A 20157-nucleotide genomic window follows, 5' to 3' on the forward strand; every position below is an offset into this window, starting at 1 on the left:
ACATTAGTTCTGTTTCATGTCTTTCTCATATCTGAGAATATTTCCAGTAATGAGTGGTTCATAAAATTATTAGATCACAAGTGGGCAAACATCCAACAGTGCACTATTCGTTATTTTCCTGTAGTGAAACTCATTACAGAACTACAAACTAATAACCTATGATTTCGGCATGTCAGCGGTGAATCACTAACAACTATGATGGAATCATTATTTATGCATTGTGTTTACATGTACTGTAGTGAACCATGATTGCCGTATCTATTGAGGCGTCCAACGACAAAGCAATTAATAAAGTAACACAAGTAATTATGGAAGATGCGTCCTCATGGTGGTTCCTACAGGGTAATACTGTGAGTCACTGTTACTTTTTCCTTCTTTCATGTACTGGGGTCTTAGATAGGATGGACCGTTGTGAAACACTTTCACTACAGACAATTCTGGTCGAACTGGGAACAGGTCGTTCCCAGTTTGGAGGGAGAAAGAGATTCACACGGACCTGTGTAAGTAGTGGTAGCCTACGGCTAAAATTGCGTGGTATTATTTACCAATCATTTTGAGTGCTCTTTTTCATAATTCCTCGTCACCTGCTGTGCTTTACTTCTTACGCAAACACTCGAGTAATACGCAAAGGTAACAACTTTTCTAGATGCATTTATAAATTACTTCATGATTCCAAAGGACTCATGTATGGTGTAGCAGGCACCCATGAATAACACACAAAAAACGAAGGTGAAAATCGGAAACGTTTCATACAAGTGATAAATAATTCTAATTTAGGTAGGTCCGGATGGGTAATCCTAGATATTTCACAGATGCTGACTTTCCCGGCAGCTTATTGCCGACAGTGTTGTGGGACTGTAAAACATTATGACATTTTGTAACACAGAACGATGTCCGCATTAATAAGGAAGGGACAAGCTTCTTCCTGTGTAATGTCTACTTGATATGTAGCAATAGCTCATTTGTTTAAATAATGCACTGTGGTACTTCTTAAAGATTAAAGGTCTCATATTAACGCTCGTCTTTGGATTACGATCTTGAAAAGTGTGTTTGGATTACAGGGGCACGGAGTAATTGGCCAATAAATGTAACAAAATACCTTAAAGGTGTAAATTGCAATAAGAGGTGGTCATACGTTGGAGTGCTTGCAGAAAATGCCTTAAGGTCAGGAAATTGTGATTCATCGAAGCGGACAATGTGCCCCTTCGAATATCCCTTAATTTTTTAAGTTACACACTGATGTCACAGTGTCTTATGTAATTTTGGTTCATAAATTAAGATGATAATGCCTGCCATTTTTAAGTAGAGTAACTCCGTTGCTGAAGGTTCATGATCCTGTCACTACTATTTATAGAGCACAAATGACTTGACACACACAATTGACTCAGTGACAGAAGGGATGAGGAAGAGGCAGGTTTATTTTCCCGCCATTTTTAAGTCATACATTTGGCCTAGATCAATTGGGAGGGAGGGGCGAGGGGGAAAAATGTTGAGTTTGGTTCCGGTACTGGAACAGTGGATGGGTGACCTTGATTTTGGTCCTCGTGCTGGCGCAGTGGACGGGAATGACGTGCGATAGATACAGGTTACATCATGACCTTGAATTTGGGCCATGAACCCATCTTGCCACACTACTAACCTACATCTGTAATTCTATTTGAGAAAGGGAATCTGTTGTTTAACAAGGAATCCAAACTACGTGATTTCCCTGCCTAATCTTCACGCCATTGGGAGATGAAAAAGAACATTCCGTGGTTCGACTGGATTCGATCCTGTGACCTTTTCGTTTCAAGGCACGCGCTTTACCACTAAACCACCATGACCAACGGATAAACTCTCTTGGAAAAAAAAAGAACCAGTAGGAGAGTAAAGCGACCCGTGACGTTTCAGCTTTATATAAGACCGAACTACCTCTGTTATACGTGACATACGGTGTTATTGAACGTCTGCTGTTGAAGCTTTACGGTATGTATATGCATATTTCTTAATTTGTATTCGTACAGGTACATAATAAAAACCACAACAATAATAATGATGATAACAGTTATAATCTTTGTTGCTATTCAGGTAATCTACGAAGGATTTCGAAATATTCTTAATACTGAGCAGCCTGCAACTGTCTCAGATACCTAGCGTGAAGGGGCAGAAGAACAGACAAAGAGGTCTTCTCAGAAACGTTGACTTTAATCTTAAAACGAAAGTTTACGCGGAAGTGGAGTACCACAGGCTAAGAATACGTATCTCGTTTTGGAAAAACTGTAGGTAAAAAGTATGTGGGACCTAACTGCTTCTGTCCTTGTAAATGTTATGAGAAAGTAGGTATGATGTGAGGCAAACGTTCAAAAAATTGTGCGAAATTGATGACTTTGATGTTCAGAATGCATCTGCCTGTCAACTTAAAGAATGTATGCAGATGAAATGACTTCTGAATTCCCATAATATTTATTCAGCACTTAGATATTAAGCCATGACATCTGACGCAAAGGAAGTGTCAGGGAAAGTGGGAGGTAAAATCCAGTTCTTATTCTCGGATTAAAATACGATGGAATCAGACTCACTGAAAAGAATAAATCTGCTGACGTTCTGTCCCTCCTACATGACATCCCTTCTGTTCATCATGGATTTTTCTTGTCACTCCAACCAACTTTTGGACAATGGCCACATTTGTGTTGTGGTTGATGAATAAAACAATTACAAATACAAAATATCCTCTATCTTTCATCATTCTAAAGGTAAAGATGTTCAAAGAAAACTTTTTCATTCTTAAGTATAGTTTGGTGCTGATATGGATGGTGGTTGATGGTAGACAGCGGCGGTGGGTGGGAGGGACAGAGGGAGAGAAATTTGATACGTCACCGTGGAAACCTTTATTTCACTCAGGGTAATGGTGTCTGAAAGGTTGGGAACCACTGCACTAGAACGTAAGGGCTTCTTTACAGCTAACGCATGGTAAGGAAGAACAGCAATTGACGACGCAAATGGTGGCACGAGGTTTGCGCCAAGAAATAAGCTATTATCCAAATCCTAGCATTTATATCTTGCATCGGTATAAAGTTTACCCTTTTCACCTTTCATACGTGAGGCGTTCAGAGGTCAGTAATCGGAAGTTTAGAATTTTATTGTTTGCTTTCGAACGCTTGGGAGGCGAATCTAAGTTTTTGAAACGCATGCTCATCATTTAAGCAATGTCTGCTACCCAAAGGTGAGTTAAATTTACATAGCATGCAGTACTGAGCAGTATCAAACCATGCAGGCATCGTCAGTAACAGCAGCTATGGTAGTGGAGCGTAAACGTATGGTGCGCCATTGTAGGAAATCCATTGCGGATCTTAAGGTTAAATGGAAAACACGTACCCACACTATCTTGCAAATATTATTTCTGTAGTTTTAGAAGAGATACCACTGCATAAATGACAGTGTATAAGATTTTAACATGACCACCCAATTTACTCTTTCCGTGTTTAATGCAAATATTGAATAAAAAATTCCCTGATAATTGGACCGTACTGAATTTTGGCATTCTACACTCCTGGAAATGGAAAAAAGAACACATTGACACCGGTGTGTCAGACCCACCATACTTGCTCCGGACACTGCGAGAGGGCTGTACAAGCAATGATCACACGCACGGCACAGCGGACACACCAGGAACCGCGGTGTTGGCCGTCGAATGGCGCTAGCTGCGCAGCATTTGTGCACCGCCGCCGTCAGTGTCAGCCAGTTTGCCGTGGCACACGGAGCTCCATCGCAGTCTTTAACACTGGTAGCATGCCGCGACAGCGTGGACGTGAACCGTATGTGCAGTTGACGGACTTTGAGCGAGGGCGTATAGTAGGCATGCGGGAGGCGGGGTGGACGTACCGCCGAATTGCTCAACACGTGGGGCGTGAGGTCTCCACAGTACATCGATGTTGTCGCCAGTGGTCGGCGGAAGGTGCACGTGCCCGTCGACCTGGGACCGGACCGCAGCGACGCACGGATGCACGCCAAGACCGTAGGATCCTACGCAGAGCCGTAGGGGACCGCACCGCCACTTCCCAGCAAATTAGGGACACTGTTGCTCCTGGGGTATCGGCGAGGACCATTCGCAACCGTCTCCATGAAGCTGGGCTACGGTCCCGCACACCGTTAGGCCGTCTTCCGCTCACGCCCCAACATCGTGCAGCCCGCCTCCAGTGGTGTCGCGACAGGCGTGAATGGAGGGACGAATGGAGACGTGTCGTCTTCAGCGATGAGAGTCGCTTCTGCCTTGGTGCCAATGATGGTCGTATGCGTGTTTGGCGCCGTGCAGGTGAGCGCCACATTCAGGACTGCATACGACCGAGGCACACAGGGCCAACACCCGGCATCATGGTGTGGGGAGCGATCTCCTACACTGGCCGTACACCACTGGCGATCGTCGAGGGGACACTGAATAGTGCACGGTACATCCAAACCGTCATCGAACCCATCGTTTTACCATTCCTAGACCGGCAAGGGAACTTGCTGTTCCAACAGGACAATGCACGTCCGCATGTATCCCGTGCCACCCAACGTGCTCTAGAAGCTGTAAGTCAACTACCCTGGCCAGCAAGATCTCCGGATCTGTCCCCCATTGAGCATGTTTGGGACTGGATGAAGCGTCGTCTCACGCGGTGTGCACGTCCAGCACGAACGCTGGTCCAACTGAGGCGCCAGGTGGAAATGGCATGGCAAGCCGTTCCACAGGACTACATCCAGCATCTCTACGATCGTCTCCATGGGAGAATAGCAGCCTGCATTGCTGCGAAAGGTGGATATACACTGTACTAGTGCCGACATTGTGCATGCTCTGTTGCCTGTGTCTATGTGCCTGTGGTTCTGTCAGTGTGATCCTGTGATGTATCTGATCCCAGGAATGTGCCAATAAAGTTTCCCCTTCCTGGGACAATGAATCCACGGTGTTCTTATTTCAATTTCCAGGAGTGTATATCCTCTACTTCGACCATCATCAGTTATTTTGCTCCCCAAATAGCAAAACTCCTTTACTACTTTAAGTGTCTCATTTCCTATTCTAATTCCCCTCAACATCACCCGACTTAATTCGACTACATTCCATTATCCTCGTTTGGCTTTTGTTGATGTTCATCGTGTATCCTCCTTTCAAGACACTGTCCATTCCGTTCAACTGCTCTTCCAAGTCCTTTGCCGTCTCTGACAGAATTACAACGTCATCGGCGAACCTCAACATTTTTATTTCTTCTCCATGGATTTTAATACCTACTCCGAATTTTTCTTTTGTTTCCTTTACTGCTTGCTCAATATACAGATCGAATAACATCGGGGACAGGCTACAACCCTGTCTCATTCCCTTCCCAACCGCTGCTTCCCTTTCATGCCCCTCGACTCTTATAACTGCCATCTGGTTTCTTATATATTAAAATGAAAACCACTTTCACGGACAAAGTGGAGAACCAGTTCAGCCATTCGTGAATATTAAGACAAAGAATTCGGAAGCCCATGCTTAACATAGAGGTCCAGAAGAAGGGGCATCGCGCTAAGACATGAGTTACTGTCTGTAAGGCTCCAAAAACTACTACAATGTGAGTAAAACAGAACTATGGGTTAGCCTGCCATGACTAGTGCGCAGGTGACGTAGGATGGGAGGAATGGAAGCAAGAGCGCCATGCAGAAATAGTCTCATTGACAGTGCAGAGTTAATTAGAGGGGACAGTAGCCAGCTAGATGTCATTCCATCTCAGAGTGAGCGAATGACTTATTTGCAGCTGGGATCGGTACAGAGAATAAGGGGAGAATAATCTGTACTCTAGCGAAATGGTCGTCCAGCTCACTACCTGGGATACTCACGTGACTTGGGACCCACACAAAGACAACCTAATTGTCAGTATAATCAAGTTCAGCGAGGAGGTTATGAATAGCAGAGCACACAAAGCGAGAAGAAAAACATTGGTGAATGGTTTGAAGACTCAATAAGCAGTCATTGTGTACTAAAACGCCATGTAGGGAGGCCCGTTTAAGAAAGTGGAGTGCTCTGTTAAAGGATCCACTGTAAAAACGCTGAATGTTCTTGGCAATCAATGACGTTCCTGCTCAGCAGGGAGAGTAAAAGAATATCCCGTCTTACCGTGGTTAGTTTAAAAGATGGTAGCAACCTGGAACTCCTAAAAAACGGAACGTAACAGTCACCAAAAGGTCGTTGAACGACTGAGATTTTAGGATCCTGAAATAGATCGATCCTAATTCGTGTCTTGGGCATGAACCAAGGGATGTGTGCGAAAAAACGGAGTAGATTCCAGGGTGAAGATGCGGAGATCTTGGTGGAGTGCTGCGAGGCGCATTCCAGCTAGTAATCCCACACGACGGGCGTCAGAGGGTGGTGCGCAGAAAGAATAGGAATTATTGGTTGATCAGAGAATTGTCGAAAGGCGATAGTAGAGGAGACCAAGAGTTCGTACCAGCAAAACTGAAAAGGTAAGATCCCCGATTCGGTAAGGAGACTGTAATTGGGACTAGTCTGGAAGGCACAAATGGCCAGACGAATTCCACGATGATAGACTGGGTCTGACAATTTCGAAAAGGAAGCGCCGCCGAGCCATTAACCTGGCAACCATAGTCCAGTAGGGATGACACCGGAGCCCTATAAATATGGAAACGAGTAGCAAGATCCGCACCCCAAGAAGTGTGGGCAAGGAAACAGAGAGCGTTAAGCTTCTACAAGCAGATAGTCCTTAGTTGACGAATACGAGGTAGCCAAGTTAGCTTTTTATCAAAAAAGGAGGGCCAAAAACTGGACTGTGCAGCAACTACCGATTGATAGGTATCCAAGTAGAGTTCTTAATCAGGATGGACGGTAGTATGACGACCATGCATGAGGCATATTTTTGCAGGAGAGAATTGGAAGCTGCGGGAAAGGATCCACACAGAGGACAGTCGGATGGCGCCTTAGAACTGGTATTCAGCTGGGGCTACTGAGTGAGAGCTGTACCCTATACAAAAGTATTTGACATTCAGTGCAGGTATGACTAGCGACCCGACAGAGGTCCCTAGTCCCCTGATGACGATGAGTAGTAGTGCGACACTTCTTTTAGAGACCTGTCGGACGCCGTTCCCTTGGACACATGGAGACCTGAGTGAAGTTCTAAATCTAACTCTGAACAACCGGTGTGATAAAAACTGACGAATAAAAATCGGCAGAGCCTCAAAAGCACCATTCATGGAGGTTAAATAAAATGTGATGGCGTCAAGTTACATTGTATGCCTTATTTACGCTAAAAAATTGCAATGATGTGTTGGCGTGTAGAAAAATTCTGTCGGATTGCTATTTCCAACCGGACCAGATGATCGGTTGTGAATCGTTCCTCCCGGAAACGACACAGATCGGGGCAAAGGGCTGCATGACTCGAGAAGGCAACATAATCTGCTAGCGACAATCATCTCCAACGTTTGCAGAGCACGTTGGTGAGACCAAGATGTTGGGCTTTTCATATATGTTTTTCCTTTGGTTTTCTGTAAGTATGCTATGCTTGGTGAGTCTGAGATTTTGAAAAATCCTAACAAAAATCTGATGAATCCGAGTTGGTACGGGAGTGCCAAATTGTGTCATTTCTCATAGTGATCAAACACTTCTGTTCTAGAATCTGCCTTTAGGACCTTATCAATTGTCATGTTGCTCTTTTCATATGCGAGTTTCAATCGGTTGAGACTAGGACGTATTATTTACATATGCTACGTAATAAATCTGTTGTAAGAAGCTCATGACAGTTAAGCAAATGATGTCTACAGTGCTAGAAGAGAAAAAAATCAAGATTTTTACATCAATAACAGGAAACAGTAGATGAGTTGTGTGATAGATAACCAGAGAAACTAAAATGATTGTTCTCGAAAATTTACTTTATTCAGTTTTATTTAGACACTTTTGTATGTAATCGGACTAACACTATTTTCCCGTTATATACCTATCAGACAGTAATAACATGTAGATATAAATGAATTATATTAAATAACCTGCAAATTTACTGTGAATCATTGCAATACGTCTTACAGATAATCTGCAGACGTGAAACTAGTTATGTATCACCATTCTTCATGCCTTTTCTGTCACATTAAGAATACTTTAAAGCTTCACGTCTCAGTTCAATAAGCTATATAGACATGTAATGTTCTGTTGTTTTCTTATGCAGACTTTCATCATCGAATAATGTTTGAAAACTGCTGAACGTTGTTTGTAGCTATTCAGTAAGCGTTTTTCTTTTACAGATACCTTGTACAGGTCAGTGCTCTAACACTTGTTAATCCTGCTGCTGTTCATTTACCAGTGTGTGCTTTAACATCCTGTTTTGACAGTTATGGCCGCCCGCTGGGGTTGCGTAATAAGCTGAGCGACCTGGTTTGTTTACTGTGATCCTGGGCGACTCGGTCCCAATGGCCATGTGTCAAGCGGGAAGTAGACCGTGTTAATGAACTGGGTTCACTTTACATATGCCAGATCTAGGACGATAACAGTCGATCTATTTTGTGACACAGTTTCTCTCTTGTTTTTCTTTTGTGAGCGTCCTCCATGGTTGAAAACGTGTTATGTTACTGTTCGGCCAACGATTCAACATGGATCACCGTTGGTTCCGTGAACAATAACTAAGATTTCCTACATATTAAACTTACTTACATTAAGATTAAATTTTGTAGGCACTGTAACAGCGACTGTATTCTGCTACGAAATGGTCAGACTTCGTTCTAAATGTGTTACTGTTATTAAAATGTTATATCTAAAAGATAAGCTTGAAAACAGACGATATTTGTTATATTGATGAAAAGTAGATAGGAAATTGATTTAAAATGGACGAACGTTATTTTATTCCATATTTAGTGAGAGTAGGTGCTTACGTCATATATGAGACGTATGAAAAATAGTCTGTTTCTCTGAAACGCCGCTTTTATTCTAAAGGATTTCTTAATTTATTTAGCAATATTCGGACAGCGTCGTCATTAGTCACTTTCTAAGAAGCATAATTTATCACGTTAGTCTGTCGAAATGCTCCCACTCTTGTTCTGTCTGTCTTAAAATGATACGTCAGATTACGTCGTTCCAGAGACTGAAGCGGAAGCCTAAATAGTGTGTATTATAGCAGTACCTTTGTGTTACTTAACGTGTGAATCATATCCGAACAGTTAGTAATTTAACTTGTAAACAAAGCTACCGGACAATGAGTACTAGTTTCCGGTTCAGTATAAGTTTAATTGTAACAAGGATGTTGTCGGAATCAATATCTGTATCGAAATTATCGTCCATGAATTACATTCAAGTGATTTGTGTGGGGGAAAAGAGTAGGGTTCGATTTTAAGAAGCAGTCGTTATCAAAGTCTTTCGATAAGCTACACTCGCTCGGATTAGGCGAAGGTGAGGCAGAATTTCGACCGTAGTGTTTTTGAAGGAACCACCCCTGTTTCGCAAGAAGAACGGGAAATCAAATTCATGGCAGATTATCCTGCTGGCCAAACTGGCTCCCTAGTAATACGAGTCTGAGTTGAATGTTATTAAGCATGGAATAGAATAAATTAGGGAATAATGCAAGTTTACAAGAGTGTATATGCTACTGTGGGAGAAAAACTTCTGTCTGAACCAGTGGTCGTAAAACATTTTTGCTCAAGAGACTGACATTTTGGGGCGGCACCTTGGGCGGCTTATGCACGTATGTTATGAGCCCAATAGACTATCTATAGTAAGTGCGAGAATAGATGACCCCACCCCCCCTTCAATGCTGGTCATTGAAAGTTGGCACCTTTCCGAACACTTCGTATCGACTGGTCTACTTCAGGTTGCTGCCAGCGTCAGCGACCTCAGAGTTGTAGCAAAATTGCCTGACGAAATGTTTTCTGCGTGATCGGATAATCAACTGATTAATAAATTTTAAATGCATTATGTAATGTTAGACAAGCACAAATGTTTACTATTTGTTTTAAATTTCATTCTTCTTCTACTAATTGCTTGTCATTACAACAGCCTTAATTTGAGTTCGTATTACATCTGAAGATGTCCGTCTCCATAATGCTCATCACGAAGCCATATTACTTCTGTTTGAAATTTACACTATAGCAGCTGATCGGCACGAGTCCCGCACACCCGTGAGTTGTTAATGGAAAACCAACAAAAGATTCCCCCTCTCACATCCTCTAGCCTCGCCGTGTCCGATTTACCCCAATATCCCTGGGGTAAGTGGCCCCGCAAAATCCACCAACGTCAATTAAACTTAGGTATATCTTAAAATATTGCTGTCTCTCTAATATTTTTGTTTGTTACTAAGCAGGAAAAATGCACCCCTAAGAAGTCTTAACGTTATGTGCCGTTTTTAGATTCGGCTGCTAGTTTTTTTCCCCGATGCATATTATTATAAAATATGGCTGAGAACCTCGGGCCGCACGAATACTTCACTCGGGCACAAGTGATCCGCTATCCACAGTTTGACAGTCACTGGTGTAATCTCTGACCAACTACAAGACAAATTTGAGTGTTCAGAATTATATTAACATCACAGGAACACACCCCATGAGTTTGCAAACCAAAAATACAGTTCCTGAGTCTCCACGATGAGTTCCACTTTGCAGCGGTGTGTACGCTGATTTGAAACTTCCGGGCAGATTAAAACTGCGTGAAAATCCACTCTAGAAACATTCCCAGTCTGTGACTAAACCGTGCTTCCACAAGATCTTTTCTTCCAGAAGGTTGCAGGAGAGCTTTTTTTTTTAAGTTCGGAAGACAGGAGATGAGGCACTGACGGAAACAGAGCTGCGAGGACGGGTCATTTGTCGGGCTTGGGTAGCACTGTCAGTAAAGCACTTGCCAGTGAAAGGCAAAGGTTACGTCCAGCACACAGTTTTAATGTGCCAGAAAGTTTCAATTCCTGAGTTTCCTGTCATATTTAACCTGTCTGGGAATGAAGTACTCCACTTTGCAACAAAATATTTGTAATAACTGGCCAAGAGCAGAAAGTGTAGTATAAGCAAATTTAGTTTTACTGCAAGTAATGACGGTTTATGTTCCATTAGTGTCCATTGCATCATCTTTCTTGTGAAGTAGGCTCTGTCGGCTCGTCACAGACGGCGATTACGTTTTTTGCTTGCATCTTTCCTGGAGGCTGGCTACTCGTACTCACAGACCTTTCATCTCTGGCCGCTCTAATTAGTCTCGCATTGTTTGCTCTATCTACGGTAACGTTCCGGTCTTGTTTTGTCGTCCTTTCCGATCTCGTCTTACTTCTTATGTCGCTGGCTGTGCTCTTGCCAGGTGTTCCTTCAGATATACGTGAATCGCCTCGTAGAACAACGTTGAATAAAAAGTGTTCAGCTCAGGCTGTTAAAGTCCTTTATTGAAAGGTCAAGATCGATTTCGTATTATTAAAATGCATCATCAGGTGATATGTACATTGGAGGAATAACATATTTACACTTCGGAATAATAAAATTTTAAAAATAAGTGATCATAATCATATGAGGCCGCTAGGGATAGAATACTTATATTATCTTTAAAATCATCGTAGCATACAAAGAAAGTTATAGGTCAATTCCATCGTTCAAGCAATAAAAATAAGTAACTCACTGTAAAGCGGTTGTCTAAGTTAAAATGACTGAGCCCGAAAAGCAACCTGTAAAATAAGGGCATATCTCATAAGTATGAAAAACGGAAAATCGTAAAAGGTATCTGTATGGTGTGAAAATTGCCAACTGATCCTAAATAATCAAAAGTGTGAGGTCATCCACATGAGTGCTAAAAGGAATCCGTTAAACCTCGGTTACACGATAAATCAATCAAATCTAAAGCCCGTAAATTAAATACCTAGGAATTACAGTTACGAACACCTTAAACTGAAAAACTCATAGAAAATAATGTGGACAAAGCGAACCAAAGACTGCGTTTTATTGTCAGAATACTTAGAAGATGCAACAGATCTAAAGAAACTGCCTGCATACGTTTATCCGTCCTCTTTTTGAGTTCTACTGCGCGGTGTTCAAATGGCTCTAAGCACTATGAAACTTAATATTTGAGGTACGGCGTGGTGTAGGGTCCTTACTAGATGGGATTAGTGGAGTACGTCGAGAAAATTCAGAGGAGGACCGTAGTTTTTGTATTTTCGAGAAAAAGGGGAGAGTCTCACGGACATGATAAAGATTTAGGGGCGGAAATCATTAAAACAAATGCATTTCTCCTTGTGGAAGGAACTTCTCAGGAAATTTCAATCACCAAGTTTTTCCTCCGAATGTGAAAATATTTTGTTGACGCCGACCTATACAGGGATAAACTCAAATGGTTCAAATGGCTCTGAGCACTATGGGACTTCACATCTGAGGTCATCAGTCCCCTATAACTTAGAACTACTTAAACCTAACTAACCTAAGGACATCGCACACATCCATGCCCGAGGCAGGATTCGAACCTACGACCGTAGCGGTCACGCGGATCCAGACTGAAGCGCCTAGAACCGCTCAGCCACACCGGCAGGCCACAGCGATAAACTATCATCACAACTAAATAAGGTAAATGGGGCTCGCATGGAGAGTTATAGGTATTCGTTCTTTACCGCACGCTCTTCGAGAGTGGAATAATAAAGAATTACTGTGAAGGTGATTCGATGAATCCTCTGCCAGACACTTACGTGTCGTTTGCAGAGCATGCATGTAGATGTAGGATGAAGCATAGGTTCTGTAAGACATCCGAACGAAGTCAAATAAACGTAGCCTAACTTCAAGTAGGAACCAGATAAGAAAGAAACAAGGCTGAACAGATACCTTATCCGTGGACTACTCAGGGAGGTAGGACGACATCAGAGTGAGCTGAACTGGCAGAACGCTGTTGCGAGACCGCGCGGAAAACAGCGCATACGTAGAGTTACGGAAATGCCGAATCTTGTATATCGACGAGAAGGATGGAAAGTGGCTGTACATTGTTACGGAACCAAAACTTCAACAAGGATGGGGGTGGATATACTGACCTCTGAAGGCCATGCTTAAAGAATATACTTGTAGTAACCAATGAACAACTAATTTAAGCTCTCAAGATTAGCCAAAAGGTTTCTATGGGTAAATCCGTCTGTACATTAAGTATTGCTTCACGAATTTTTTTTAATAAGCGATAAAATTCCGTTTCTTTCATAATATTAAGTGTATTATCTTTACCTTCTCGATGCAGTATCTGAAGATTATACGGGTCTGACCGATATACCATGAACTACACTTACCGCATGTAATGCAGTATACTCCAAGAAATTTATAATCTTCAAATCTGGACTTTTCCATGTCTCTGGGCTTCTGGCCATTATTTCTGAGAATGGAGTAGGCTACAACTATGTTTTTAGAACTGAAATGTTTGCCTCTCCTCCTGGAAACGTTACCATTGTAATATATTCTGCAATAAACCTAATCATTCCCGTGAAGTACAGCTCTCGGCCCTTCTCCAACTTTGCACATGCGCCATTTCTGTTGCTCTCTCAACTGACATATTAACTCACAGATTCACAAATTTGGTCTGCGAGACGCCACACGCTTTTTATTTCGAGAAATTTCGTTAACTTAAGTGAAGGCAGTATTTACAATTTCTATAACCTTAGTGTGTAGTAGTTTTTAATTTCGGAGGATCCAGAGGGCTCTAAGTGGATAAGTGATTGCATTTATTAGCTCGAACCCGATAAGCTTTTAAATTTACATCTGCAACAGCACTCGCACCGACTTGTCGGATCATGAACTCTCAAGTCCTCAAATGATGTTGAAAAGTAGGCAAGTTTTCATAATGTTAATAAAGCTTCTCTCCATTTGGAATATCCGACATATATTCTAATTCTCTTATGGAATGGGGAACAGAAAAAAAGCGTATGAGGATTTATTCAAACCTCGATTCATTGGTAATACTGTTTCTGTTGAAAGAACAACTGAAAGAGTATTGCAAGATGTTTTGCAAACCTACGTTCTCTTCCACAACGGTAGTAAGCGTTGACGGATTACTGAAGCTTGAGTACATATAGACAGTTTTAAATTTAAAACAGAGAGGGAAAACTTTAACGTAACCTCACACATTCACTATCATGATGTAGCATTGATAGCATTTCTTATGTCAATGCTAAATGGGTCTCTAGAAATGAAATGGCAACTAATTGTTCAAAAATTATCAACTTCCCCACATATTTAATACGTTTGGCTATTAAATGTAACTTTCTGAGTTGATTAAAATAAGGCAGTATAATATCTATGCCGGCCGGTGTGGCTGAGCGGTTCTAGGCGCTTCAGTCTGGAACCGCGCGACCACTACGGTCGCAGGTTCGAATCCTGCCTTGGGTATGGATATGTGTGATGTCCTTAGGTTACTTAGGTTGAAGTAGTTCTAAGTTATAGGGGACTGATGATCTCAGATGTTGAGTCCCATTGTGCTCAGAGCCATTTTTTAGAATATCTACTATACTCCTATATTCCAGTTCTTCTCAGACAGAACCATTACTTAAGTCACTAGAGGACGCGCAGTGCTAACAGATTTCGCAGGAGAGGATTTATGTAATAATGCCTATATATGCAATCTAATAAGATATGGTGGATGTGTCTCACTTCGCGTTATGTACTCAGCGGGAATAGTTTGAACTCAGAGAGCTGCAGTCTGTTATTGAAGATCCTTAAACATGGATAGTCATCACACTAACAACGCACGGGGATTTAAGTGTATATTTGTATGAAAGCTCTTCCACTACATCTGGATAATTCCACCGGGCAAATTTGGTGGCAAAGACATCACCGTGAGTTCACCTATGTTCCTCAACCGATGTAGTACATTTTTCGCCTTGTTACATGGATAATTATCCTGCTAGAAGATGTCATTGCCGTCGGGAAAGACCTCCAGCGTTAATTTTCGTAGGTGGTCCCCAGTAATGTTCAGGTACCTTTGATTAATGCCACAGGTCCCCGTGCATGACTATCGAGCTGGTGTAACAAACGTGACTCATCTAATTAGGTTTCAGGTTTCTGTAGTCTAGTATCGATGACCTCGTGCCCATTGTAGTCGTATATGATGATGATGATGATGATGATGATGGGGTCGTCTACTGCGGAGCTCAATATTCAACAGTGTGTGCTGAACAGTGAGCTCCCAAAAACTTCTGCCTGCACCAACACTTATCTGTAGATAGATCTGCAACAACCTATCCGTCTACAGAGTGGACAAGCCTCCATCCTCCAGGTTCTGTGTTGAGGCGTGAACGTTCAAAAATGGTTCAAATGGCTCTGAGTACTATGGGACTTAACATCTGAGGTCATCAGTCCCCTAGACTTAGAACTACTTAAACCTAACTAACCCAAGGACAAAGGACATCACACGCATCCATGCCCAAGGCAGGATTCGAACCTGCGACCGTAGCAGCAGCGCGATTCCGAATTGAAGCGCCTAGAACCGCTCGGCCACAGCAGCCGGCGTTCATCGTTGGCAGAAATGTATCCAATTGGCTGGTGATTATCTGGAAAAGTGGATATTGGTAGTTAAAGATCACATTCTAAGGATTATTTCTGCGTTTGATTTATTGAAATAGTACCGTCCAAAGCCAATTAAAGGTGAGGCATTACTTTTCATTCAACCCTTTTAGAGGGCTTACGCATTGATTTGAAGGTGTTGCGTCATGGCATCCTGACTATTAAATAGTATCATGGATAAAACTGACCACTGTGGAAGACCTCTACTCGTCACATTGGGCGTGTGATTATTTTGCATTCTTATAATGCATGTTTTGCCATAGAGCATTTAGAAGCTTGTTTACAAGGGAGAGATATGCATACGTTGCCATTTGCAATCAGCTATGACGGGGGCACTCTTAGAAGGTATCCTTTTGCACTGTGTGTAAACAATGACATTCTTCCGTCATTTGTTCCGCAAGCCTCCCGGAAGCTTAATTCGTTGCCATGGTCTTTGACCAACACTCCAATATGCACCTTCTTATCCTTTCCAAGACATCGAGGATGTAGATTAGCAGGTTATAGGCCTGTAACTGAGAATACTGAATTACCGCCTGGAGATTTCCCACGCTTTCTTCTAGTGTGGCATGTCAGTTCTGTCTTGGAATTGGAAGGTGCAACAACTTGGGCGAGAGGGGGGAATGCCTTGGAGCTAAATACGGTTAAGCACCTGGAGGAGATATTGTTGAGGAATACTGAGGTGTTGAAACAATTGGCTTTTGAATCAGGCTCAGGAGCTGTGTTGTGGGAAGAAGAGAGGACCAGAAGAAGCTCCCATTCAGTGAAATGTTCATTATAGGATTCCGCTTGACAAGGGATAAAATATAAGCGGGAAGCTTTAGTCCACTGTTTTCGAAGCAGGAAGGCAGCTGGATAGAAGGCTGAAGTAGTCAGAAAATAGGCCCCAAGGTGTTCCGCGAGAGCTGATGGATCGGTTCAAAAGCCACCTGGAAGGGCAAGACCCAGAATAGAGAACTGCCGCTCGCAATCTTGGAGGGTGACAGAAGAACCTAGAGAGGATACCAAGTGTTCCCAATACACCCATATTATCTGTTTAAGCAACGGGCTTTAGCACGAAGACATTTAAAAGTAATAAGACTGGCAGAGGACGCGTGTCACTTAAGACGTTGCAAGGCGTGACGATAATCACGGATAGCGTGCCAATGGCCGTGCTGTACCGTGGATCTGGCCGACGTCGAACAGGGCCGGCAATGCCGGCAGCGGAAATTATGTTATCTGACAGATCATGGGCGACATCATCAATATAACTCGACAAAGAAGGTAGAAAGACGAGCAGGGAGGAATATAGAGGCCAGTCAGGATGATGAAAAGCCCAGTCAGGTAACCTGATTACCGGTAGGCGGAAATGGATCGAGAAAATCAATGGGAAACAGTAACTATCACACGGGTCACAGTAAGGCGACAAGTGTAAGAAGGAAGGAGGGAGGGAGGGAGGGAGGGAAATAAGGAGAGCGAGAGATTAGTAGCAGAGAGAGTGCCATATGTAGCACTAAAATGAGAAGGGAAACCATCATTAAGAGGGCACAGGTAATAGTCTACAAGAAATTGGTGAATGAGGCGCTCCAGACCAGACGAGAGAGCGCTACCCCACAGAGGGCGATGGGCATTAAAATCCAAGGAGTGGGGAGGGAAGGAGGGTAGCTAAAGGAGAGCAGTTACGGCAGCAATGCTGGTGGACTGTCAGGAGGGAGATAGAGATTGCAAACTGACCACAGAGTGCAAGAGGACCTGAACAGCAAATGCTTCCAGTTGGGTAAGAAGTGGGATCCATGTACTAACAATATCCATATGGACCAGAGTGCAAACGCCACCGGAAGCCCTCAAAGGGCCGACCTTGTTCTGACAGAAGGCATGGAACCCACGAAAGGTCAGTGACTGAGCATCAGTAAAATGAGATTTAAAGAGAACACAAGCTGCCAAGGAAAACGCAATAAGGGATCGCAACTGTGGGATGTGAGTAGTATCCATTACAGTTCCATTGAAAAACCATGACATGGGTATCCAAATTGAGCTGGAGCTCCCGGGATGGAGCCCCACCACTGCCAGGCGCCAAAGAAGGGTGGTACTTTTTTGGCTGGGGAGGAGAGTGGCACGTAGAAGAGAGGGCTTGGAAACTGTAGGGAATGGGGAGAGGAGAAGGGGATGGGATTGTGCTAAGGAAAATGGAGGAGGAAAGGGTGTAACAAAGGCAAAAGTAGAAGTCATTGACGCAGTATGAAATCGGTGAAATTTATGACAAGCCCCAGTGTAAGACAAACGATCCAGCGACTCATGCTCTTATCTTTTCTTCCTACAAGCTGGGCAACTGGTGAACGTGGAGTGACAATCATGACCGATAACTCACCTGAGTGGTGGACCATAGGAGTGGGTATCCACAATCACCACAGAGGGTCTGCCATACATTGGGAGGTTATGTGCTCGAAATGCAAGCACTGAGAATATCTCTTAGGTGCTGGGTCATATGGCTTCACATAGCAACAACAACACATCACCTTAACCTTATCTGGGAGGGTGTCTCCTTCAAATGCCAGAATAAAGGCACCATTACTGGTGCGATTGTCCCTACGACCATTCTGCACGTGATGATCGAAATGAGTACCCTGTCATCTCCCGATTGGTCCAGAGTTCATCATTTTGAAGAATGAAGCCCCTATGAAAAATGGCTTCCTGGACCATATTCGAAGATTGGTGAGGTGTAATGGACACTGGGACGTCGCCAAGATGATCACAAGCATGAAGAGCTGCAGACTGGGCAGCTTAAGTTTTGGTCAGTAGGGAACTCAACCCCATATTACTAAGAGTCTCCATTTCGCCAAACATGTCTTCGTCCTAGTACAGACCAGGTAACAGGGAAAGTGTTTCACCCCAAGTCGGCGAGCCTGGCTCTCCTCTCGGGGTTTAGCCAGGGAATGGAAGGCCACAGGGTCACAAGAAGCAGGATTCATTGATCTGTTGCCACTCGAAGAGATGGCCATAGAAAAGAAGCTAGATTTTTGGAGCTTAATATGTTTCATATGCAAAGCATCCGCCTCTTACCACCCCCTCCTCATGAGCGCCACCCAGACCACTAAGGGCTGTGTGGTACAATGGCCCCTGCCTGTGTTCCGATGCTTCAGAATAACAAGCAACCAATCCTGAGCATACATAAGGAGGCAACAGCTCAGGTATCAGAAGTGTGATCCTTGTGTTGTCACAGGGGGCTCAGCGAGATGAGTACAGGAGCCCCACCACAGGGACGGGCTATACGTGCTGCTAACCTAGCAGGGCGGAGGGGGGCTATGGCGGGGGAGGAAGGGAGGAGAGGAATCCACGCCGTAAACGCTAAGGAGGGAGTTCTTCCACAGAGGCTCACACTACAGACAGAAAATTTAGCATTGTAGCTCGAACACCAAAGGTGACCAAGAACGCCAAAGAATATGGATGAAAAAGAAAATGCAAGGGGAACAAAACAGTAAGAAATACAAGAAACCGGGTGGATAACCAGGTCGACATAAGTAAGAATACCGAGAGAGTGGAAGGAGAGGGCAGGGGGGAAGGAACGAGGATGGGGAGGGAGGGGCACCGGGAAGAAAGGAATAATGAGCTGCAATAATTCGTTGCCCCGTGGGCGCCAGCACGAACTCACGAAAGAACCGTGAGACCCTTGGAGTGGACAGTTAGTGGCCAGTTGTTTTGCTAGTAGGATTTTCGAAACTTTTTGAGTAAGCAGTGTATACGAGAGTAGTGGCACGTTTCAATACACATTATTTGCTATCAGATTGGCAATTGGGCTTCAGGGAAGGAGTAGCCACAGAAAATGCATTCGCTTCTTCATTATATGGTGGACTAGCAGAGAGAAACGAAAAATTTATGACAATTATAGTTTGTTTGGCTCTTTCCTCGTTTAAACTTCATAGAAACGATCAGAACTGATCATTTTATGGGATTTTATACCAAAAGTGGGTGGGGGGGCATAAGAGAATAATTATCAGAGCTTCGTTTAGGGAACAGTCTTTAATACTTTCGTGAAACACTGAGGACATAGTTTGTGAAGATTGACATAGAATGTTTCCAGATACTTTCAAATACAATCTACGGTCATAAGAAATGTTGTCCCAAGTGCTTGCTGTGAAATGATGAAGGATAACATGAAGTAAAGCCTAGCCTATTTAGTGCTTGTTGTTGTCAGAAAGCTATATTCAGTCTCTAAACTTTACGACTGATTAAGGTAGAAGTATCACACTGACAAATAGCTATGAATCTGAGACCAGAATAATTTCATGTGGAAACCTGGAAAGAATAACTCGTTTCAGTCATCGTCATCCAGAATCTCTCTTATACTGCTTAGCATCCGTTGTGCAAATCCATCGCCATTTCTGAAAATACGTTTACCACTTCATGAATGATAAATGAAGTGGATGACAAGAGATGTTTGTCATATGAATTAGAGTCTCTTAGTATTGTGACGTAAGTCCCACTTCCTAATCTGCTTTTCAAAAACAAAAAAGAACCTTAATCAAAACACTCCTATAAAAAGCCTGTTCTGCGTAGCAATCTCTCAGCAATAAATAATAACGACCAGAATTTACATAGTAATAGGTGTATACTATAAATGTGAGGCACGAGGAAACAGTTTAAGTACGACAGAATAAATTTAAAAATGAAAGGCAAAATACTGAATAAAGGTTAGACAAGGTAGCCTGTCCC

The 20157-nt window shown here is 43.1% G+C and overlaps 1 protein-coding gene across 2 annotated transcripts in view; it reads right to left on the bottom strand.

Annotated features, from left to right (window-relative positions):
- Positions 1 to 20157, bottom strand: part of LOC124798102 (NADPH oxidase 5) — a 495656-nt gene that overhangs the window by 266230 nt on the left and 209269 nt on the right. The gene's annotated exons all lie outside the window — the stretch shown is intronic.

This window comes from Schistocerca piceifrons, chromosome 5 (genome assembly GCF_021461385.2).
Source record: "Schistocerca piceifrons isolate TAMUIC-IGC-003096 chromosome 5, iqSchPice1.1, whole genome shotgun sequence".
In the NCBI taxonomy this organism is placed as follows: domain Eukaryota; kingdom Metazoa; phylum Arthropoda; class Insecta; order Orthoptera; family Acrididae; genus Schistocerca; species Schistocerca piceifrons.